This window comes from Hordeum vulgare, chromosome 4H, assembly GCF_904849725.1.
Source record: "Hordeum vulgare subsp. vulgare chromosome 4H, MorexV3_pseudomolecules_assembly, whole genome shotgun sequence".
Classification (NCBI taxonomy): domain Eukaryota; kingdom Viridiplantae; phylum Streptophyta; class Magnoliopsida; order Poales; family Poaceae; genus Hordeum; species Hordeum vulgare.
Genome location: NC_058521.1, coordinates 36,269,872 through 36,295,673, shown reverse-complemented (window position 1 = coordinate 36,295,673; position 25,802 = coordinate 36,269,872).

The following is a 25,802-nucleotide window of genomic DNA, read 5'->3' as shown; positions in this document are numbered from 1 at the left end:
TATTTTTATTCACCACATGATATGTGTTTTGCTTGGAGCGTCTTGTATCATATGAGTCTTTTCTTTTTTGTTGTGTCACAATAATCCTTGCTGCACACCTTTTGAGAGAGACATGCACTCATTGTGATTTTGCTAGAATGCTCATCGTGCTTCACTTTTATCTTTTGATCTAGATAATTTTGCTCTATGTGCTTCACTTAGATCTTTTAGAGCACGGCGGTGCGTGACTTGGTAGTTGGCTTGTGCTATGAAAGTAGTCCCAAAGGTGATAGGTACCCAAAGAGGATACAAAAACCTCCATCTTCATGTGCATTGCGTAGAAAGAGAAGTTTTGATTCCTCTCAATTAGTTTTGAGACGTGGATTTGGTAATATTAAGAGTTATGTTAGTAGGGTGTTGTGAATCTAGAAATACTTGTGTTTAAGTTAGTGATTCCCATAGCATGCACATATGGTGAACCGCTATGTTAGGAAGTCGGAGCATAATTGATCTATTGATTGTCATCCTTTGTGTTGAGGTCGGGATCGCGCGATGGTTTACACCTACCAACCCTTCCCCTAGGATTATGCGTTTAGCACTTTGTTTTGATTACTAATAAAAACTTTCACAATAAGTATGTGAGTTCTTCATGACTAATGTGAGTCCATGGTATAGATGCACTTTCACCTTCCACCATTGCCAGCCTCTCTAGTGCAACGCAATTTTCGCCGATGCACAAACCCACCATTTGCCTTCCTCAAAACAGCCGCCATACCTACCTACTATGGCATTTTCATAGCCATTCTGAGATATATTGCCATGCAACTCCCACCGTTCCGTCTCATGACGTGTGCCGTCACTCTCATATTTCCATTGCATGATCATAAGATAGCTAGCGAGATGTTTCAACGTCATACACCAAGCTAGATCGTTGCACATCTCGGTAAACTGCCGGAGGCATTTCCTATAGAGTCATCATCGTTCTAAGCTTTGATCTGTGAGTAAATAAAAGTGTGATGATCATCATTATTAGAGCACTGTCCCATGTGAGGAAATAAAAAAAGAGGCCAAAGAGCCCAAAAAAAAGAGGCCAAAGATCCCAAATAAAAAAAAGAGAAAAAGAGAGAAGGGACAATGCTACTATCTTTTTCCGCACTTGTGCTTCATAATAGCACCATGTTCTTCATGATTGAGAGCCTCTCGTTTATCACCACTATATGCTAGTGGGAGTCTTTATTATATAACTTGGCTTGTATATTCCAATGATGGGCTTCGTCAAATTGCCTTAGGTCTTCGTGAGCAAGCAAGTTGGATGCACACCCACTAGTTCTCGTTTTGAGCTTTCACATACTTATAGCTCTAGTGCATCCTTTGTATGGAAATCCCTACTCATTCACATTGATATCTATTAATGGGCATCTTCATAACTCTTTGATACGCCGAGTCAATGTGACCATCTCCTCCTTTTTGTATCACAACCACCACCACACTCTATTCCACCTATAGTGCTATATCCATGGCTCATGCTCATGTATTGTGTGATAGATTAAAAAGGTTTGAGAAAGTAAGAGTGTGAAAACAATTAGTTGGCCAATACCGGGGTTGTGCATGATTTAAATTAGTTGTGTGGGGATGATGTAGCATAGCCAGACTATATGGTTTTGTAGGGATAACTTTCTTTGGCCTTGTTATTTCAAAAGTTCATGATTACCTTGCTAGTTTGCTTGAAGTATTATTGTTTTCATGTCAATAGCAAACTATTGTTTTGAATCTTACGGATCTGAACATTCATGTCACATGAAAGAAGTTACAAAGGACAACTATGCTAGGTAGCATTCCACATCAAAAATTCAGTCTTTATCACTTCCCTACTCGAGGACGAGCAGGAGTTAAGCTTGGGGATGCTTGATACATCTCCAACGTATCTATAATTTTTGATAGTTTCATGCTATTATCTTGTCGAACTTTGGATATTTTGTATGCCTTTTATATCTTTTTTGGGGCTAACTTATTAACTCAGTGCCAAGTGCCAGTTCCTGTTTTTTCCGTGTTTTTGACCCCTTTCAGAGGAGAATTTTAAACGGAGTCCAAACGGAATGAAACTTCCAAAAAGATTTTTTCTGAAATAGAAGACGGTCGGGAGACTTGAGAACCAAGGCAGAGGGCTACCAGGGACCCCACAAGCCCCCTAGCCGCGGCCCCCTGGCCGCGCCTCCCAGGCTTGTAGGCTCCCTGGGCCTCTTCTGCCCTAGGTCTTGCGCCTATATATTCCCTAAAATCCCAGAAAAAATTAGGTGAGCCTCGAAAACACTTTTCCGCCGTCGCAAGCTTCTGTCTCCACAAGATCCCATCTGGGGCACGTTCTGGTGTCCTTCCGGAGGGGGGATTCGGATACAGAGGGCTTCTTCATCAACACCATGACCTCTCCGATGATGCGTGAGTAGTTCACCATAGACCTTCGGGTCCATGGCTAGTAGCCAGATGGCTTCTTCTCTCTCTTGGATCTTCAATACAAAGTTCTCCATGATCTTCATGGAAATCTAACCGATGTAATCTTCTTTTGCGGTGTGTTTGTTGAGATCCGATGAATTGTGGATTTATGATCAAATTATCTATGAATCTTATTTGAGTTTCTTCTGATCTCTTATATGCATGATTTCATATCCTTGTAATTCTCTTCGAGTTGTGGGTTTTGTTTCGCCAGCTTGATCTATGATTCTTGCAATGGGAGAAGTGCTTGGTTTTGGGTTCATACCGTGCGGTGACCTCACCCAGTGACAGAAGGGGTAGCGAGGCACGCATCATGTTGTTGCCATCAAGGGTAAAAAGATGGGGTTTTCATCATTGGTTTGAGTTTATCCCTCTACATCATGTCATCTTGCTTAAGGCGTTACTCTGTTCGTCGTGAACTCAATACACTAGATGCATGTTGGATAGCGGTCGATGTGTGGAGTAATAGTAGTGGATGCAGAAAGTATCGGTCTACTTGTCTCGGACGTGATGCCTATATGTATGATCATTGCCTTAGATATCGTCATGACTTTGCACGGTGCTATCAATTGCTCGACAGTAATTTGTTCACCCACCGTAATATTTTCTATTTTGAGAGAAGCCTCTAGTGAACACTATGGCCCCCGGGTCTACTTCACATCATATTTTCAGCCTTACACTTTTACTTCGTTGCACTTTCCGCCTTCAAATCTCACTTTGCAATCAATCTTGAAGGGATTGACAACCCATTCATAGCGTTGGGTGCAAACTCTTTTGTGTTTGCGCAGGTACTCTGGACTTGACGCGATTCTCCTACTGGATTGATACCTTGGTTCTCAAACTGAGGGAAATACTTACTGCTCCTGTGCTGCATCACCCTTTCCTCTTCAAGGGAAAAACCAACGCAAGCCCAGTCTCCATCAACGTGTCAATTCTTGGCGCTGTTGTGTGTTCCCATAGCAATTGCCTATGCATGCACAAAAGTCAATACTTATGCCATGAAGTTACATCCTACCGTGGTGCACTATTCGGTGTTAGTTATGACTTAATGCTCACTTATGTGAATTTTCATTTCTTGGTTTGATTGGTTCCCAATCTATTTGCGAGCCTTCATTTGTACTAAGTAGAAATACTACTTGTGCATCCAAAATCCTTAAACCAAGTTTTGCCTCATGAGTCCACCATACCTACCTATATGCGGTATTTCCATGCCGTTCCAAGCAAATTTGTATGTGCCATCTCTAAAATATCAAAATAAATTTTCTCTTTTGTGTGCCCGTACCGCTCATAAAACGGTGGGGAGTATCCAATATTTTTCCATGCTAGGTGGGTTATTCTCACGATATGTGTTGATTCACTATCATTCACGAGAAAGTGGCTGGTATTAGGGATGCCCAGTTCCAAGCTAAAAAATCGAATCAAATATAATAAAATAAAATTGCCCTAGGAATGTTGTTGGTATGGACGGTACCCGTGGATTCGGCTCGCCGTGGAGTGTGATTGATTGGTGGAGGGGGAGTAAAAACTTTATCAATCTGTTTGGGAACCGCCTATAATGTATCTAGCATGGATAGTATTGTGAGCTACTTTATCATTTTCGTTGACATGAAAAGCATGCTACTCAAAATAAATTTTCTCTCTCAATTTAAACCTTGAACTCTGACACCTCTACAAATCCCTACTTCCCTCTGCTAAGGGCCTATCTATTTACTTTATGCAATTTTTATTTTTTGCTTTTAGTCTCCATCTTCTCTTATAAGCACCAACTAGGGAACACCATGATCGTACTTGAGCATTGGGCATAGCTAATATTTGAGTGTGTTTCATGAATGGATCAATGATAGAGCATGATGGCTAGGGATAACTTTCTTTAGTCTTGATATTTTGAAAGACATGGTTGCTTGTTGACATGCTTGAGTATTGAAGTCCTTATGATAAAACTAGACTATTGCTTTGAATCACTTACAAGTCCAAATATCTATGCTATACAAAGAAGAAAAGAATTAGATGAACATGTTACGCAGTATTCCACATCAAAATTTCTGTTTTATCATTTACCTACTCGAGGACAAGCAGGAATTAAGCTTGGGGATGCTGATACGTCTCCAACGTATCTATAATTTTTGCTTATTCCATGTTATGATATTATCATTCTTGGATGTTTTACAATCATTTTACTATAACTTTATATTATTTTTTGGGACTAACCTATTAATGCTTGCAAAATTGCACAAGTTCTTGTTTCACACTTTGATTTGTAGGAATTATTTAGAAGTTGTCGAAAAAACGTAAAAGGAGCCTTGTTGGAGGAGGATTCTTACTCTCCTGAAATCTGTCCACGAATAGTTTTGAGTGATCGTCCATTTGACCCTCGAAAACGGTGTCAAATGAAAAAATATAAAACTAGGCAAGTGCGGGAATTGTATGGCAATGATTCTAGACTACAAATTCGTCCAAAACGGAGTTCGTATGTGATCCGGAGACTCGTTTTACTTAAGCAAAGTATCTGATTACTGGATCACGAGAATTGTTGACGTGATTGAGTCCAACTCTTAACGTATCAGACATATTCGGCCAAGACACGACTTTGGAGACTGATGAGGGCTCTGAGGAGCCCCTAGGAAGGTTCTAGAGGTTCCCGAGAGCCATTGGATCAAGGATCCATCCATCGTAGGGCCATAGAGCACCATAGAGGCACATATAAGGAGAAAAAAACCCTAATTTTGATAGAGACACCAAGAGCCACGAATTTGCCTCTCCCTTAGCAGCCGCCAAGAAAGGGAGATGCTCCTCCATTGCAGCACCAAGACCAAGGAAGAAGGAGGGGGAAGGGGCCGCCGCCCATCGCCGGTGCCGTGGCCGCCATCGCCTCCATCTCTTCGGGGCTGCACCTCTCCATCAACAAATCTGTCTTTCTCACCATGATAATGTGTGAGTAATCCTCCTCGGGACTGAGTATATGTACTAGTAGCTATGTGTTTAATATCTCTCTCTCATGTTCTTGAGATGTCACGATCTTGATGTATCGCGAGCTTTATTAATATAGATGAATCATATGGAGTTTTCCCCTCTCTATCTTCTTGTGTTGAATTGAGTTTTCCCTTTGAAGTTTTCTTATCGGATTGAGTCTTTAAGGATTTGAGAACACTTGATGCATGTCTTGCGATGGGATATTTGTGGTGACAATTGGATGTTCTATTGATCCACTTGATGTATGTTTTGGTGATCAACTTGCGGGTTCCGTGACCTTAGGAATCTATGCATAGGGGTTGACACATGATTTCGTCTTGACTTTCCGGTAGAAACTTTGGGGCACTCTTTGAAGTTCTTTGTGTTGGATTAAACATGATGAATCTGAAATTATGTGATGCATATCTTATAATCATGCCCATGGATACCAGTGGTGACATTGGAGTATCTAGGTGACATTAAGGTTTTAGTTGATGTGTATCTTAAGATGTTATTTTAGTTCGAACTCTAGGGCTGTTCGTGACACTTATAGGGATAGATCATAAGATTGATCAGAAAAGATAACTTTGAGGTGGTTCTGTACTCTACAATAATGTCTTCGTTTGTCCTCCGCTATTTGTGACTTTGGAGTGAACTCTTTGTCGCACGTAAGGGATTTATATATGATTCAGCTATGTTAATATTGTTGAGAGAACTTGCACTAGTGAAAGTATAGACCCTAGGCCTTGTTTACAAGCATTTATACAATGTTTTGCTCGTTGTTTACTATTTGTTACCTTGCCGTTTTTATATTTTCAGATTACAAAAACCTATATCTACCATCCTTATTACAGTTGTATCACCATCTCTTCGCCGAACTAGTGCACCTATACAATTTACCATTGTATTGGGTGTGTTGGGGACACAAGAGGCCCTTTGTTATTTGATTGCAGGGTTGCTTGAGAGAGACCATCTTCATCCTACGCCTCCCACGGATTGATAAACCTGAGGTCATTCACTTGAGGGAAATTTGTTGTTGTCCTGCAAAACTCTGCGCTTGGAGGCCCAACACGAGTCTACAAGAAGAAGGTTGTGTATTAGACATCAGTGAACTCTGCGCTTGGACCCACTTGTCACGATCGGATAACCACAGACTCCACCACTTCAGTCGTGGGCTCCACGTGTCATGTGGAGACGGATGGGCCAGGAAAATTCAGTCTGAAAGTTTCGGCCGAACAGTTTTTCACCTGAGCTATAAATAGGCCTTTACCCCCTCATTCAAAACTCTTCGTCCTCTCGTCTTCTCCGCTCGAGCTCAACCCTAGCGCCACCGAGCAATCTCCTCGCCGGTGAGGAAAAGCTTCGCTCCCTTGCCCTCGCCGTTGCCGGACTCACGCCGACTGCAGAAAATCGTCTTCCGCCACCGCCGTAGCTGATTTCAGTTGCCAAGTTAGGGCGCTGAAGATCTGAACCGAGGAACTTCCCTCTTTTACTGGTCCAGTTCTTCATGTTGTTCGCTCAGGGTAATTAAAATCCTATTTTACTACCTCTTTTGATCTTTTAATTCACTTTAGAATCACGAAATCTATTTTTCCTCAGAGTGTCTATCAGCCAGGCACACTCATTCCTCAAACACTTGATGAATTTCACTAAGCAACTAAAATTCTTCATGAGATTCCTCAATTGTGTAAATTCTCGAATCTGCACAACTCTGGAACCCAAGATCAGAATGCTTAGTCAAATTCCTCAACCCACTGGTCAAATTCCTCAACTTCTTTTTTTCAATTTCTTCAAATCTGAGAACGCATATGACCTCTCCAAATTCTTCGCACCTATACTCTGTTCACAGGTACAAAAATCTCAGGTGATGAATCTCTAGGTTCTCATCAACTTAACTCATTTGCAGCATTCCTTGAAGAAACTCTACCTGTGTCATCAGAATCATCAAGAGTTCAGATTTCTCAGCAAAAGCCTCAGTTGAAAAAAATGGAGGATGATCGGAAGCATAAGGGAGGAAAGAAGCTTGAACATAACACATCATTTCAAATACCTGAAGACATATATGCTGACTATTGCACTCCGGATGAGGAAATTCATGGTAAAGAAACCATGGCGAAGCGCAAGATAAGGCTTCAGAAAATTGAATGCAGGTGGGCTAAGGAGTGGAAGGAGTACAGATATGTTACTCCAAAGTATGCGAAGAAATTCGCCCTGAAGCCACCATGCAAAAGGCCTCCACAGGGTGATCAACAAGTCGCTCATCCCTCAAGCGTTGAAACTATTGAGGATTATCCTGATGAGGAAGACAAATATTTGTCTAAGTTACAAAAGAAGGCAGAAGCAGTTGCGAAGAAATTAAATGATGACTCTGCTGCTGCAGCCACTGCCGCCACTTGTTTAGCTGCCGAGGCCTCTGCTACAGCAATTCCTCAGAAGAAGGCTTTGCTGAAGAAACCCAAAGCCTCAACTATAGTGCCAAAATAGCAATTGCCTCAAAAGGCTGCAACGGCACCAAAATCTTCAACAACACCACAATCTTCACAACCACAACAGAAGCAACTCATTAAGCATCAACCTGCTCAATCAAGTTCCTCAGTGCCATCTGCCACTAGCTCTGCTGCAAAGTCTTCACCCACTTTATTGAATACTAAAATGACTGCTGGTAGAGGGATCATGCCAAGTCCTAGTAAAGTCATCAATGTTCCTTCTGCATCAAAAGGAAGTGAAGACTTTGATGAGGAAACACTCCAAGCAATCATGAGAAACAAATAGGAACGGGTTGCACAAGCCTCCGGCAGCTCCATTCCTCTAGCCATGGGCCCGAAGGTTGTGCTGGATTTCATTGACCTCTGATATGAAGATCCAAACACCCTTGTTGATGACATAAAGCTTCCCCCTCGTGTCAGCCATATGGTGGCCACTTTCATCAATGAAGCAAAGTGGAAAGAGCAGCAAGCCAAGCAAGCAAGGGCTGCCAAAGTGAAAAGGAGAAATTCCTCAAGCAGAATCTCCTCAACCTGACGCCTGAAGCACTTGTATCAACTCAGGCTGAACTCAAAACCCTCATAGACAAGTATACAAGTCTTCACTCTGATCGTCAAGGTGTCAAGGTGAATTTCCTCAAGGCTGCAAAAATTGCTATTGATGAATATAAAAAAGGACTGATCCTCCAAACCAGCAAACACCACCTCAGTCTACCTACACTGTTCAACTACCTGAGGAAGATGAGACTAATGAACTTGTTGCTGAGGAAATTCCTCAAAATATTCCAGCTGAAGAAACTGTCAGGCCTGACACTTCATCAGTGCCTGATGAAACTGTTCCTTCACCACAACCCTCAAAGGTGAAGAAAGTGACACCGTTTGCATCACACGTGAAGAAGACTAAAGCGGCCGAGAAAGAAGCCAAGAAGAGAAAAGCTTCAATGGCCTCAGAAACCTCAGAGCCCAAACGCCTGAAAGTTACTCAGTCAGAGTCTTCATCAGCCCCGGTGGATGCTACTCCTTTGAATGTAGCACCATCATACTTGATCATTCCCTTCAGAGCTGACTATGTCATTCCTGAAGAAGATGAAGAAATGGATGATGCTGAAGATGATGAAATAATGGATGAGGAAATACAGATAGATGACATTTGTCAGTCCACCACTCCTCCAGACACCACTGAAGAACAAGTGGGTGATGATGAAACTGGGTGCAACACTCCAGTAATTCATGATGATTTCTGGGAAGAAACTCATCCTCGCTCACCAAGGTCAACTCAAATTCCTCTGACTCCTGCTGCAACTGAAATCCTCACAGGTTCAGACGGTAAAATCATTCATGAGGAATCTACTCAAGAATCAGCCGCATGAGCTGAAGACAATGCAGCGACGAATACCGCAACTGCCTCCTCCAACAAGAAAATTCCTCAACCTGAGGAAAATCCTCAAACTAAGGAAAATGCTCCAACTGAAGAAAATGCTACTGCGCCCAACACTGAAACCGCTATTGTTGTGGTAAACACAAAAACAACAATGATAGTGGCTACTCCTCAAGAACATCAACACAATCTTCAACCGTAGCAAAACCAGCCTTTATCCAAAAGGCCAAAGTTTCAGAAAGAGGCATTCTATGAAGAACGCATGTATTTCACTGGCGAAAATCCATATGACAAGCTTCGCATCAGACATAGGTAGTTTTGGACAAGAAATCAGCTTAACTATTATGCTTCAGTGCTTTGTGGGAGAAACAAGATATTTCAGCATACCCATATTCCTCACTATGATATGGAGGAAATACCTTGCTTTGCTCCAGTCCTCAACGTTCTTCACTAAGCTGGATTACTGCCTTTCTGCACTGACATCGGAGATTGGAACACTGACATCATTCTTCAATTCTATGCCACACTGCACATCTCCGGCGACCTAAAAGATACCAACACTTGGGTTTTGGATTGGATGACTCAACACACGCACTACAAAGCGTGTGCAACTGAATTCCTTCGACTCTTCCAATCTCAATTCCCTCAGGGGATGTAGTTATGATGTATGATGAACGAGAACTGCCCAACAGGCTGATGGAAATCCTCAAGAAGCCTTTGGCCAATGAACAACCCCCAAGGACTCGATTTCTGGTACAGGACATAAAATATGAACCTAGAACAGTGTACATAATCCTGTCTTATGCCATTGCTCCTATCAAAGGGCATGATGATGAAGAAGATGTCGTAGGCATCAAGAAGAATATCTTGTTCAATGTCATCCATGGCATATTTATGAATCTTCATGATTTATTCTTGAGGACTTTGGCTGACAATGCCTTGTCGCCATTTGAATTGAAGATTTATGCGCCTTGGATGATGAGATTCATCACAAACAGGCCATGCATCAACTACCAAGATGATTTTTAGAATTACCTAGGATATTTTCCGCCTATCAAATTCATCAAGAAATCATTCAAACCTGTTAACGGCAAAGGAAAGTCTGTAATTGATGAAGGAAATCGGCCCCTTGATGGCCAATTTCGCAAGGCAGATTCTTATTCTTCATATGATGACACTGCTACCCAAGATCCTCCAAGCCCAACTACTCCGAGAGTGATGGATAACAGAGAGATACTCCTCAGTCTTCATCAAAAGGTCGATCGCAATCACAAGTGGGTTAAACGTGAGTTTAGTGCCATTGTGAAAACCCATAACGAAACTCAGAATGCAGTGAAGAAAAATCACTCTTACCTTCATGAGGTGTTTGATCGCACTTGTGCCACCTTGGCTTATCTGAAGACTCAAGAGGAACTTGAGGAATTGGAGTTTACTCAAGACTTCGACTGGTTGTGGCCTCCAAAGAAGAAATTCATGCCAATTCCAGTTCCTGAGTTGGAGGATAGTTCATTTTCTTCACTGCGCACTGCTGAGTCAGATGAAAAACCAGAAGACACAGCGACTGGTCCAAGGAAGAAACTTGTCTCCAAGAATCCTCACGCCTCTACATCAGCCAAGAAGTGAATTTCTTCAAAGGGCGTTAGTCCTCAATTTTGTCCCTTTTTGTCACTTGATGACAAAGGGGGAGAAAGATGAGAGTTAGTCTTCAAGCGGAATCTATTTTGGGGCTTATAAACTTTATTAAGTTACAAACTCTTGGCTCTTCTGAAGTGTTTGATGTAATGAGTTGTAACTTAAGCCCAATGGTGCTCTGACTCTTTTGAACGTTTTTCTTTGCATGCTTCTTCCTCAAAGTCTATTAATGCAGGCATGCTGAAATTCGTTAGACACAATTTTTCATCATGCATTTTCAAATTCCTCATATTATACGTCAAATGTATGCATGATTTACAAGATACAGGGGTATATCTCCATGATATAAATCATCAATGTGCATTTGCTGTGCAAAGCAAATTCCTCAAAATATTCACATCTTCAGGGGGAGTCTCTCAGTATCTTGATTTCAAATGCCTCAAACTCAGTATTTACAATTCATATTTTTATCCTGTTGAAAACTTAACCTAATTGTCATCAACCACCAAAAAGGGGGAGATTGTAAGTGTTGGGAAACGTTGCATGGGAAACAAAAATTTTCCTACGCACATGAAGACCTATCATGGTGATGTCCATCTACGAGAGGAGATTGGATCTACGTACCCTTGTAGATCGCACAGCGAGAAGCGTTAAGAAACACGGTTGATGTAGTGGAACGTATTCACGTCCCTCGAACCGTCCCATGAACCATCCCGTGATCCATCCCATGAACCGTCCCGCGATCCGTCCCACGATCTGTTCCGATCTAGTGCCGAACGGACGACACCTCCGCGTTCAGCACACGTACAGCTCGACGATGATCTCGGGCTTCTTGATCTAGCAAACAAGACGAAGAAGTAGATGAGTTCTCCAGCAGCGTCACGGCGCTCCGGTGGTGGTGATGATCTACTCCTGCAGGGCTCCGCCCGAGTTTCGTAGAATACCGATCTAGAGGTAAAACTATGTGGAACACGCTAGAGTTGCACGTGGCAAAGTTGTGTCTCAAATCAGCCTTAAACCACCAATATATAGGAGGGAGGGGGAGGGCTATCCTTGAGGCACAAGGCCTCAAGGGTGCACCAGCCAAGGGAGGAGGATGATTCCTCCTCCAATTCGGTTTGGGAAGGAGGAGTCATCCTCTTCCTTCCCACCTCCCTCTTTCCCCTTTTCTTTTATTTTCTTTTGGTATTTTCTTATGTGGCGCCATGGTCCCCTTGGGATGACTCCACCAGCCCACTAAGGACTTGTGGCGCCACCCTAGTGCCTTGGGCTCACTACCGGGTGGGTGGGCCCCTCCCGGTGAACTGCCGGAACCCATTCGTCACTCCCGGTACACTGCCGGAATTGCCCGAAACTTTCCGGTGACCAAATGAAACCATCCTATATATCAATCTTCGTTTCCGGACCATTCCAGAAACCCTCATGACGTCTGTGATCTCATCTGGGACTCCGAACAACATTCGGTAAACACACATATAACTCAACTATACTAAAACATCATCGAACCTTAAGTGTGCAGACCCTGCGGGTTCGAGAACTATGTAGACATGCCCCGATGCACTCCTCGGTCAATATCCAATAGCGGGACCTGGATGCCCATATTGGATCCTACATATTCTCCGAAGATCTTATCGGTTGAACCTCAGTGTCAAGGATTCATATAATCCCGTATGTCATTCCCTTTGTCCTTCGGTATGTTACTTGCCCGAGATTCGATCGTTGGTATCCACATACCTATTTCAATCTCGTTACCGGCAAGTCTCTTTACTCGTTCCGTCATACAAGATCCCGTGACTTACACTTAGTCACATTGCTTCCAAGGCTTGTGTGTGATTTTGTATTACCGAGTGGGCCCCCAGATACCTCTCCATCACACGGAGTGATAAATCCCAGTCTTGATCCATACTAACTCAACGGACACCTTCGAAGATACCTGTAGAACACCTTTATAGTCACCCAGTTACATTGCGACTTTTGATGCACACAAGGTATTCCTCTGGTGTCAATGAGTTATATGATCTCATGGTCATAGGAATAAATACTTGACACGCGGAAAACAATAGCAATAAAACGACATGATAAATATGCTACGTTCATAGTTTGGGTCTAGTCCATCACATGATTCTCCTAATGATGTGATCCAGTTATCAAGTGACAACACTTGCACATAGCCAAAAAACCTTGACTATCCTTGATCAACTGGCTAGCCAACTTGAGGCTTGCTAGGGACATTATTTTGTTTATGTATCCACACATGTATCTATGTTTTCATTCAATACAATTATAGCATGGATAATGAACGATTATCACGAACAAAGAAATATAATAATAACTAATTTATTATTGCCTCTAGGGAATATTTCCAACAGTCTCCCACTTGCACTAGAGTCAATAATCTAGTTCACATCACTATGTGATTTTAACGAACCCAACACCCATATGGTTCTGGGGTTTGATCACGTCTTTCTTGTGAGAGAGGTTTTAGTCAACGGTTCTGAACCTTTCAGATCTGTGTCAACTTTACAAATCTTTATGTCATCTTATAGATGCTGCTACTACGTGCTATTCGGAAATATTCCAAATATCTACTCTACTATACGAATCCGTTTTACTACTCAGAGTTATTCGGATTAGTGTCAAAGCTTGCATCGACGTAACCCTTTACGACGAACTCTTTAACCACCTGCATAATCGAGAAAAATTCCTTAGTTCATTAATTTACTAAGGATAACTTTGACCGTTGTTTAGTGATTCAATCCTGGATCACTCTCTGTACCTCTTAACAGACTTGTGGCAAGGCACACACTAGGTGCGGTACATGATGACCCACAAGTATAGGGGATCAATCGTAGTCCTTTCGATAAGTAAGAGTGTCGAACCCAATGAGGAGCAGAAGGCTCTGATAAACGGTTTTCAACAAGGTAATAACTGCAAGCACTGAAAGTAGCGGTAACAAGTGATGGTGTAGTGAGGTGAAACGTAGCAAGTGAAAAGTAACAAGTAGTAGCAACGGTGCAGCAAAGTGGCCCAATCCCTTATGTAGCAAGGGACAAGCCTGAACAAAGTCTTATAGGAGGAAAAACGCTCCCGAGGACACACGGGAATTTCTGTCATGCTAGTTTCATCATGTTCATATGATTCGCGTTCGTTACTTTGATAGTTTGATATGTTGGTGGACCGGCGCTTGGGTACTTCCCTTACTTGGATAAGAATCCCACTTATGATTAACCCCTGTCGCAAGCATCTGCAACTACGAAAGAAGAATTAAGACAACGTCTAACCATAGCATTAAACTAGTGGATCCAAATCAGCCCCTTACGAAGCAACGCAAAGACTGGGGTTTAAGCATCTGTCACTCTAGCAACCCATCATCTACTTACTACTTCCCAATGCCTTCCTCTAGGCCCAAATAATGGTGAAGTGTTATGTAGTCGACGTTCACATAACACCACTAGAGGTAAAAACAACATACAACATATCAAAATACCGAACGAATACCAAATTCACATGACTATTATTAGCATGACTTATCCCATGTCCTCAGGAACAAAAGTAACTACTGACAAAGCGTAATCATAATCATGATTGGAGGTGTAATGAGTAGCATCAAGGATCTGAACATAAACTCTTCCACCTAGTAATCCAACTAGCATCAACTACAAAGAGTAATCAACACTACTAGCAACCTTACAAGTACCAATCGGAGTCGCGAGACGGAGATTGGTTACAAGAGATGAACTAGGGTTTGGAGATGAGGTGGTGCTGATGAAGATGTTGATGGCGACGAGTCCCCTCCAATGAGAGGAGTGTTGGTGATGACGATGGCGATAATTTCCCCCTCCGGGAGGGAAGTTTCCCCGGCAGGATCGTCCTGCCGGAGCTCTAGATTGGTTCTGCTCAAGTTCCGCCTCGTGGCGGCGGAGAATCCACAAAAAAGGTCCGCCCTGATTTTTTTCCGGACGAAACCCTTCATATAGCAGAAGAGGGGGCCAGTGGGACACCAGGGTGCCCACAAGCCCCGTTGCCGCGGTCACCAGGCTTGTGGGCCCCTGGCAGCTCCCCTCTGGCACTTCTTGCGCCCAATATTTTTTATATATTCCCAAAAAATTCCACGTTGATTTTGAGGGTATTTGGAGTTGCGCAGAATAGAAGACTCAGACTTGCTCCTTTTCCAGTCCAGAATTCCAGCTGCCGGTATTCTCCCTCTTCAAATAAACCTTGCAAAATAAGAGAGAAAAGGCATAAGTATGGTACCACAAAGTATAATAACACTCCATAAAGCGATAAATGTCAACATGAAAGCATGATGCAAAATGGACGTATCAACTCCCCCAAGCTTAGACCTCAATTGTCCTCAAGCGAAAACCAAGATCCACAAACATGTCCACATGTTTAGGGATGAAGGTGTCGAAAAAACATAATACGGACATGAGGGCATCATGGTCACACATAGAACATCAATACATCATAAAGACTCTTATGGGAAAGTATCAATTCCTTCACAAAGCAAAGTATGAAACAAAAACCTTACCGAGAAGTAGCCAACAACAGTCCATAGTCATTGAAGCAATTGCTCATTATCATATCGTGAGAAAGAGTAAAATAATAGCTTGTAAAGCAAATCCACATACTCAATCATCTCTTTTGTTTTCCACAATCGTTACAACTTACGTGGTACTCATGGTATCAAAGTTTCAGTTGGACACAGAGAAAGATAGGGGCTTGTAATTTTGCCTCCCAATCATTTACCTCAAGGGTAAAGTCAACAATAATAAAGCATATGTACTCATCTCCAAGTTGATATATGAATATAGATCTTTCCCAAGCATATGACGGTAGCCAAGATAAAGGCGAAAAAGGAATTGGTGAAGATCACCATGACTCTTTCAAGGGCAAAAAGTAAAGGTACAAGATAGGCCCTTCGTAGAGGGAAGCACATGTTGTCATGCACTTTTGAGGTTTGGATGCGTGTCCTCTTAGTGCGGAGGAACGTCACTTTATATTGCCTCTTGTGATAAAGAACTTTATTATGCATTCTGTCGCTTTTATGTCTTCCTCATCACAGGTTCGTATAAAGCTTATTTTCCACACACTAATTGATCATACATATTAGAGAGCAATTTTTATTGTTTGCACCGATGACAACTTACTTGAGGGATCTTATTCAATCCATAGGTAGGTATGGTGGACACTCATGGCAAAACTAGGTTGAAGGTTTATGGATGCACAAGTAGTATCTCTACTTGGTGCGGGAGTTTTAGCTAATATGAGGTGGAAGCAGTCGTCACATGCTAAGGGATCTCTAATCATATAACATTGTTTGGAATCAAGCAAACACAATTCATTATGTTGTCTTCCTTGTTCAACATCTACTTCTAAGCATGTAATAGTTTGGTGAGTGCTCACAATTGTAAAAGGTGTCTAAGATGATATATTTATATGTGAAACTCCCTTTCCTTATTACTTCTTATTAATTGCAACAATGACTGGGGTCTATGTTGGTCTATTCTCAACAAGTTTCAATCATCATACTTGTTATATGTGAAGCTATCACTTTCCATAAGATCATCTCATGATCTTTCATGCTATCATTCTTTTCAAACTTTTGATCACGACACAAAACAAAGCCCTTGACTAAGATACTCTTTATTATATAGCTCGCAAGCTCGAATACATCGGGGGAGACACAAGGCAAAAGACTCAAACTAAACACTAAAGACTTATCCCACTAAGAGAAGAAAGTAAAAACTGAAAACGAAAGAACTAAAACAAAGGTAAAAGCAAAAGATATAAAGGTGACACGATACCAGGGAAACTCCCCCAAGCTTGGCAAAAGCCAAGGGGATTGCCCATACCAATGCTCAGTTGTCTTCCTTTAGTGGTGGTGGAGGAGTTGCTGCTGAGGTCTTGAGCTTGTCTAATTTCCACTTGAGCATAAAATTCTGCTCTCTCAAATCATCATTTTCCTCCTCAAGCTTCAACACCCTTTGACAAAGTTCCTGCTTACTCTCCTGCAAGAAACGAGAAGGGATAAACAAGTTCTTAGGCTTCCTTCTTGAGTCAGGGAGGCTCGACTTCTTGAACTCCACATGAGTGCGTCCAGGTTGAGGTAGAGGAGCCTCCTCTTCATCGGAACTCGTTTGTTCCTTCCCCTTGGGATCATAGTCCTCTTCCCCGTAAGTGGTCCAGCCATATGGTTCCAAGTCCCCATAGACCTTGGGGTTAGCAAGGTAATCAGCCACATAGCTCTCCCGCACTGAATCCCGAGAAGACATCTTGACCTAGATATGCGGCAGTAAACAGGCTCAAAACGAAAACAGAGGAAAACTGCGCGATACGGAGATCAAAACCCTCGGGCGTATATATAATGATTTTTTCTGGACCAGAAGGAGTGCTCTGCAAGAAAACGGAGTCCGGGAGGCACACGAGGTGCCCACAAGCCCTGTCGCTGCGGCCAGGGGGAGGCCGTGGCGACCAAGCTTGTGGCCGCCTCATGCGCTCTCCGGACTGCTTTTTATTTTTCTATTTTTCCATAAATTCCAAAACGGAGAAAATTTCCTAGTGGAAAAGTTTTGGAGTCCAATTACTTACCGAAACACATACCTCTTCGTTTTCAGAGTCTGAAACAGGTTGATAAACATCCCTTATGTACTCCTGCGGAGTCATGATATTGATGATATTGCTCTCAACATTTATGGGAGTACTAGAGATATAATGCTTGATTCTTTTCCCATTTACCACTCTAGGAAAATTACGTTCCGTGTTATTGATTTTGATGGCACCGGAACGATATACTTCCTCGACAACGTAGGGACCTTCCCATTTAGAGAGAAGTTTGCCTACGAAGAATCTGAAGCGAGAATTGTATAGCAGGACATAATCACCTACATTGAACTCACGTTTTTGTATTCTTTTATCGTGCCATCTCTTAACCTTTTCCTCGAACAACTTGGCATTCTCATATGCCTGGGCCCTCCATTCATCTAATGAGCTGATATCAAACAACCGCTTCTCACCGGCAAGTTTGAAATCGAAGTTGAGCTCTTTGATTGCCGAATAAGTTTTGTGTTCTAACTCAAGAGGTAAATGACAGGCCTTACCATAAACCATTTTATACGACGACATGCCCATGGGATTCTTATAAGCAGCCCTATAAGCCCATAGTGCATCGTCAAGTTTGCTAGACCAATTCTTTCGAGATCTATTGATAGTCTTTTGTAAGATCAATTTGATCTCCCTATTACTCAACTCCACTTGACCACTAGACTGAGGATGATAAGGAGATGCAACTCTATGGTTGACATCATACTTAGCGAGCATCTTGCGGAAAACACCATGAATGAAGTGTGAACCGCCATCAGTCATCAGATATCTAGGGACTCCAAATCTTGGGAAAATGACTTCTTTAAGCATCTTAATAGAGGTGTGGTGATCAGCATTTCTAGTGGGGATAGCTTCTACCCACTTAGTGACGTAATCAACAGCAACTAAGATGTGAGTATACCCATTGGAACTCGGAAAGGGTCCCATATAATCAAAGCCCCAGACATCAAATGGTTCAATGACAAGCGAATAGTTCATAGGCATTTCCTGACGTTTACTGATGTTCCCTATTCTTTGGCATTCGTCACAAGACAAGACAAACTTACGGGCATCCTTGAAGAGAATGGGCCAATAGAAACCTGATTGCAATACCTTATGAGCAGTTCTATCTCCAGCATGGTGTCCTCCGTAGGCTTCGGAATGACACTTCTGCATGATCTGTCCCTGTTCATGTTCAAGCACACAACGTCTAATAACACCATCTACTCCTTCCTTATAAAGGTGAGGATCATCCCAAAAGTAGTGTCTCAAATCAAATAAGAATTTCTTCTTTTGCTGGTAGGTGAAACTGGGTGGTATGTATTTGGCTACGATATAGTTTGCGTAATCAGCATACCACGGTGCACTATGTGAAGTACAGATGACATTCAATTGCTCATTAGGAAAGCTGTCATCAATAGGTCATGGGTCATCAAGGACATTCTCTAGCCTGGACAAGTTATTTGCTACAGGGTTATCAGCACCCTTTCGGTCAACAATGTGCAAATCAAATTCCTGTAGCGGGAGAACCCATCTGATTAGCCTAGGTTTAGCGTCCTTCTTCTCCATAAGGTACTTAATAGCAGCATGATCAGAGTGAATAATGACTTTGGATTTAACTATATAAGATCTGAACTTTTCACATGCAAGCACGACTGCTAAAAATTCCTTCTCCGTAGTAGCATAGTTTCAATGGATATTGTCTAGATTTTTACTAGCGTAGTGAATGTCATTCAACTTCTTGTCAACTCTTTGTCCTAGAACAGCACCAATAGCATAATCACTAGCATCCCATATGATTTCAAAGGGCAAGTTCCAATCAGGTGGTTGAACAATAGGTGCGATTATCAAGGCCTTCTTAAGTATTTCGAAAGCTTCCTCACAATCTTCATCAAGAACAAAAGGAACATCCTTCTGCAAGAGGTTGGTAAGAGGCCTAGAAATCTTAGAGAAGTCTTTAATGAACCTTCTATTGAAACTAGCATGACCTAGGAAACTTCGTATACCTCTGATATCTGTGGGGCAAGGCATTTTCTCAATTGCATCAACCTTAGCCTTATCAACTTGAATGCCTTTCTCAGAGATTTTGTGTCCTAAGACGATGCCTTCATTAACCATGAAGTGGCACTTCTCCCAGTTCAAGACTCGATCAAGGTTGCTGAGGAAATCTTCAAAGGAAGAACCGTAAATGGAGAAATCATCCATGAAAACCTCAACAATATTTTCACAAAAGTTAGAGAATATTGCCAGCATACAACTTTGAAAGGTGGTAGGTGCATTACATAAGCCAAAAGGCATACGTCTATAAGCAAAGGTACCGAAGGGGCAGGTGAACGTGGTTTTCTCCTGATCAGATTGTGCAACAGGTATTTGCGAGAAGCCTGAATAACCGTCTAGAAAGCAGAAGTGTGTGTGTTTAGATAGCCTTTCTAGCATTTGGTCGATAAACGTCAAAGGATAATGGTCTTTCCTGGTTGCCTTGTTCAGTTTCCGGAAGTCTATCACCATCCTATAGCCAGTAATAATCCTCTGCGGGATTAGTTCATTCTTATCATTAGGAACGACGGTGATACCTCCCTTCTTGGGTACACAATGCACTGGACTTACCCAATCACTATGAGCAACAGGATAAATGATTCCTGCTTCCAGAAGCTTTAATATTTCTTTTCTCACGACCTCTTTCATCCTAGGATTTAATCTCCGTTGATGATCAACAACTGGCTTAGAATCATGATCGGTTTTAATCTTGTCTTGACATAGAGTGGGACTAATACCCTTAAGATCATCAAGAGTGTATCCAATAGCAGCACGGTGCTTCCTCAAAGTTTTTAATAACTTATTCTCTTCGTGATTCGAGAGGTGAGCACTAATTATAACAGGATATATCTCCTTCTCATCAAGATAGGCATACTTAAGTGTATCTGGTAACTGTTTTAGCTCGAACACAGGATCACCCTTTGGTGGGGGAGGATCCCCAAGCAGTTCAACATGCATATTATTCTTATGAATAGGATGTTGTTCTAAAACAATTTTATCTATCTCATCTCTTTCATCCATATGCATATCATTTTCATGCTCAAGCAGTTATTGCTCTAAAGGATCCGTAGGAGGCACGGCAATAGAGGCAAGAGCAATGATTTCATCCCTACCAGACGACTCTTTTTCATGGGGTTGTCTTCCAAACTTGGAGAAGTTAAATTCATGAGACACACCCTCGAAACTAACAGTGAAAGTCTGTTTAACACAATCAATATGAGCATTGATAGTGTTGAGAAAGGGTCTAGCAAATATGATGGGACAAAAGCTATCTTGTGCAGTAGCAAGGACGAGGAAATCAGTAGGATACTTCGTCTTACCACACAGGACTTCTACGTCTCTCACAATTCCCACATGGCAGATAGTGTCTCTATTAGCTAACATAATAGTGACATCAATGGGTTCTAACTCAGTAGGTGCAATCTCATCTTTGATTTCATCATATAGGGACCGGGGTATTGCACTAACACTAGCACCCATATCACATAAACCATGATAATAGTGATCTCCTATCTTGACAGAAACAACGGGCAGGCCAACTACAGGTCCGTCTTTGTCTTTCGCGTGAGGTTTAGCAATTCTAGCGGAGTCCTCATAGAATTTGATAACATGTCCGTCTATGTCTCCGGCTAAGAGATCTTTGATAATAGAAACACTAGGTTAAACTCTAATTTCCTCAGGGGGTGCAAGTGGTCTAATGTAACCCCTACATATCAAAGTTGGAGCTTTAGAATAATCATTTTTCCTAGTAGGGTAAGGTGGTTTCTCAATGTAGGCACAAGGAACAATAGGATCATTATAGGCAATGACTTCCTCTTCAACTACATTGGGTTTAACTATGTTGACTTCTACAGGAGGATGATACTTAAACCACTTTTCTTCGGGAAGATCAACATGAGCAGCAAAAGATTCACATAGAGAAGCTACTATCTCAGAGTCAAGTCCATACTTAGCGCTAAAATCTCTAGAAGTGTTTGTTTCAACAAAAGATTTAACACAATCAAACTGGAAATTCATACCTGACTCCTTACCTTCTTCAAGCTCCCAATCTCCAGAGTTAAGTTTATTCTTTCCAATAAATTCCACTTGTGGTCAATATCCTTCTTCATAAAAGAACCGGTACAAGAAGTGTCAAGCATGGTACGATCTTCATGAGAAAGCCGAGCATAAAAGTTTTGAGTGATAATTTCTCTCGAGAGCTCATGATTGGGGCATGAATATAGCATTGATTTAAGCCTCCCCCAAGCTTGAGCTATGCTTTCCCTGTCACGAGGCCAAAAGTTATAAATATAATTCCGACCACGATGTACTAAATGCATAGGATAAAACTTTTGATGAAATTCCAATTTCAACCGACTGTAGTCCCATGATCCAGTATCATCACATAGCCTATACCATGTCAACGCCTTATCCTTCAAAGATAAAGGAAAGACTTTCTTCTTTACCTCATCCTCGGGCAAACCTGCAAGCTTAGATAAACCACAAACTTCATCTATATAGATTAGATGCAAGTCTGGATGTGATGATCCATCTCCTGTAAAAGGATTAGCCAGCAGTTTCTCAAGCATACCCGAAGGAATTTCATAAAAGATATTTTCAGTAGGTACCCTGGGTTGAGGAGCAACTCCTCGTGCTTCCGTTCGTGGTGAAGATACCCCGAACAAATTCCTCAAAGGAACAGTTTCCATAGTGACAAGTGACAATAAATTTCAGCACAGTATATAAATGTTTCCTTACCAAAGGCGTATCAACTCCCCGGCAACGGTGCCAGAAAAGAGTCTTGATGACCCACAAGTATAGGGGATCAATCGTAGTCCTTTCGATAAGTAAGAGTGTCGAACCCAACGAGGAGCAGAAGGCTCTGATAAACGGTTTTCAGCAAGGTAATAACTGCAAGCACTGAAAGTAGCGGTAACAAGTGATGGTGTAGTGAGGTGAAACTTAGTAGGTGAAAAGTAACAAGTAGTAGCAATGGTGCAGCAAAGTGGCCCAATCCCTTTTGTAGCAAGGGACAAGCCAAAACAAAGTCTTATAGGAGGAAAAACGCTCCCGAGGACACACGGGAATTTCTGTCATGCTGGTTTCATCATGTTCATATGATTCACGTTTGTTACTTTGATAGTTTGATATGTGGGTGGACCGGCGCTTGGGTACTGCCCTTACTTGGACAAGCATCCCACTTATGATTAACCCCTCTCGCAAGAATCCACAACTACGGAAGAAGAATTAAGACAACGTCTAACCATAGCATTAAACTAGTGGATCCAAATCAGCCCCTTACGAAGCAACTCATAAACTGGGGTTTAAGCTTCTGTCACTCTAGCAACCCATCATCTACTTACTACTCCCAATGCCTTCCTCTAGGCCCAAATAATGGTGAAGTGTTATGTAGTCGACATTCACATAACACCACTAGAGGAAAAACAACATACAACATATCAAAATACCGAACGAATACCAAATTCACATGACTATTATTAGCATGACTTATCCCATGTCCTCAGGAACAAAAGTAACTACTCACAAAGCATAATCATAATCATGATCAGAGGTGTAATGAGTAGCATCAAGGATCTGAACATCAACTCTGCCACCAAGTAATCCAACTAGCATCAACTACAAAGAGTAATCAACACTACTAGCAACCTTACAACTACCAATCGGAGTCGCGAGACAGAGATTGGTTACAAGAGATGAACTAGGGTTTGGAAATGAGATGGTGCTGATGAAGATGTTGATGGTGATGAGTCCCCTCCGATGAGAGGAGTGTTGGTGATGACGATGGCGATGATTTCCCCCTTCGGGAGGGAAGTTTCCCTGGCAAGATCGTCCTGCCGGAGCTCTAGATTGGTTCTGCTCAAGTTCCGCCTCGTGGCGGCGGAGAATCCACGAAAAAGGTCCGGCCTGATTTTTTTCCAGACGAAACCCTTCATATAGCAGAAGAGGGGGGCTAGTGGGCCATCAGGGTGCCCACAAGCCCTGTTGCCGCAGCCAGGGGGGCAGGCCGCGGCCACCAGGCTTGTGGGCCCCTGGCAGCTCCCCTCTGGCACTTCTTTCGCCCAATATTTTTTATATATTCCCAAAAAATTCCACGTTGATTTTCAGGGCATTTGGAGTTGCGTAGAATAGAGGACTCAGACTTGCTCCATTTCCAGTCCAGAATTCTAGCTACCGGTATTCTCCTTCTTCAAATAAACCTTGCAAAGTAAGAGAGAAAAGGCATAAGTATGGTACCACAAAGTATAATAACAGTCCATAAAGCAATAAATGTCAACATGAAAGCATGATGCAAAATGGACGTATCAGTACACAACATGGCATACTTTAGAGTCTATGGATAAGGCATAGGGGACGACCTTCGTCCTTTCTCCTTCTTTTGCCATGGTCGGGTTTTGAGTCTTACTCAAATTCACACCTTACAACACAACAAAGAACTCCTTCTTTGCTGATCTATTTTGAACTCCTTCAAAAACTTGTCAAGGCATGCTTTTCGTCGAAAGTTCTATTAAGCGTTTTGATCTATCTCTATAGATCTTGATGCTCAATGTTCAAGTAGCTCTATCCAGGTTTTCCTTTGAAAAACTCCTTTCAAACAACCCTTTATGCTTCACAAAAATTCTGCATTACTTCCGATCTACAATATGTCATCCACATATACTTATCAGAAATTCTATAGTGCTCCCACTCACTTCTTTGGAAATACAAGTTTCTCATAAACCTTGTACAAACCCAAAAGCTTTGATCATCTCATCAAAGTGTATATTCTGACTCCGAGATGCTTGCACCAGTCCATAGAAGGATCGCTGGAGCTTGCATACTTGTTAGCATCCTTAGGATTGACAAAACCTTTTGGTTGTATCACATACAACCTTTCCTCAAGGAAACCGTCGAGGAAATAATGTTTTGACATCCTATGTGCAATTTTCACAAACAATGCAACAATTGCTAACATAATTTCAACAGATTTTTTTAGCATCGCTACGAGTGAGAAAGTCTCATCATAGTCAACTCTTTGAACTTGTCGAAAACATCTTTGCGATAAGTCAAGCTTTTCTTAATGGTGACTTTTCACCATCATCGTGTGTCTTCTCTTTAAAGATCCATCTTTACTTAACAGTCCTACGGCCATCAAGTAGTTCTTCCAAAGTCTACACTTTGTTTTCATACATGAATCCTCTCTCGGATTTCATGGCCTCCAACCGTTTGTCGGAATCCGGGCCCACCATCGCTTCTCCATAGCTCGTAGGTTCATTGTTGTTCAACAAGAAGACCTCCAAGACAAGATTACTGCACTAGTCTTTAGTAGTATGCGACCTTGTCGACCTACGAGGTTTGTAGTAACTTGATCCGAAGCTCAATGACCACCATCACCAGTTTCCACTTCAATTGGTGTAGGCGCCACAGGAACAACTTCGTGCGCCCTGCTACACACTGGTTGAAGTGACGGTTCACTAACCTCATCAAGTTCCACCACCCTCCCACTCAATTCTTTCGAGAGAAACCTTTCCTCAAGAAAGGACATGTTTCTAGAAACAAACACTTCGCTTCTGGATCTGAGATAGGAGATGTACGCAACTATTTTGGATATCCCATGAAGATGCATTTATCCGCTTTGGGTTCGAGCTTATCTGACTGAAACTTTTTCACATAAGCATCGCAACCCAAACTTTTAAGAAACGATAGCTTAGGTTTCTCCAAACCATAGTCTATACTGTGTCATCTCAACGGAAATACGTGGTGCCCTATTTAAAGTGAATGCGGTTGTCTCAAATGCATAACTCATAAACGATAGTGGTAATTCGATAAGAGACATCATAGTATGCACCATATCAAATAGGGCGCGGCTATGACGTTCGGACACACCATCACACTATGGTGTTCCAGGTGGCATGAATTTGCGAAACAATTTCCACATTGCCTCAACTGTGTACCAAAAACTTGCAACTCAGATATTCATCTCTATGATCATATTGTAGACAGTTTATCCTTTTGTCACAACGATCTTCACTCTGAAATAGCTTTGAACTTTTTAATATTTCATACTTGTGACTCATCAAGTAAATACTCCTGTATCTACTCAAGTCGTCAGTGAAGTAAGAACATAACGATATCCACTGCGTGCCTCGACACTTATTGGACTGCACACATCAAAAATGCATTACTTCCAACAAGTTACTCTCTTGTTCCATGTGGTATGATTTTGCATGTCTCAAGTGATTCAAAATCAAGTGAGTCCAAACGATCCATCTGCATGGAGTTTCTTCATGCGTTTA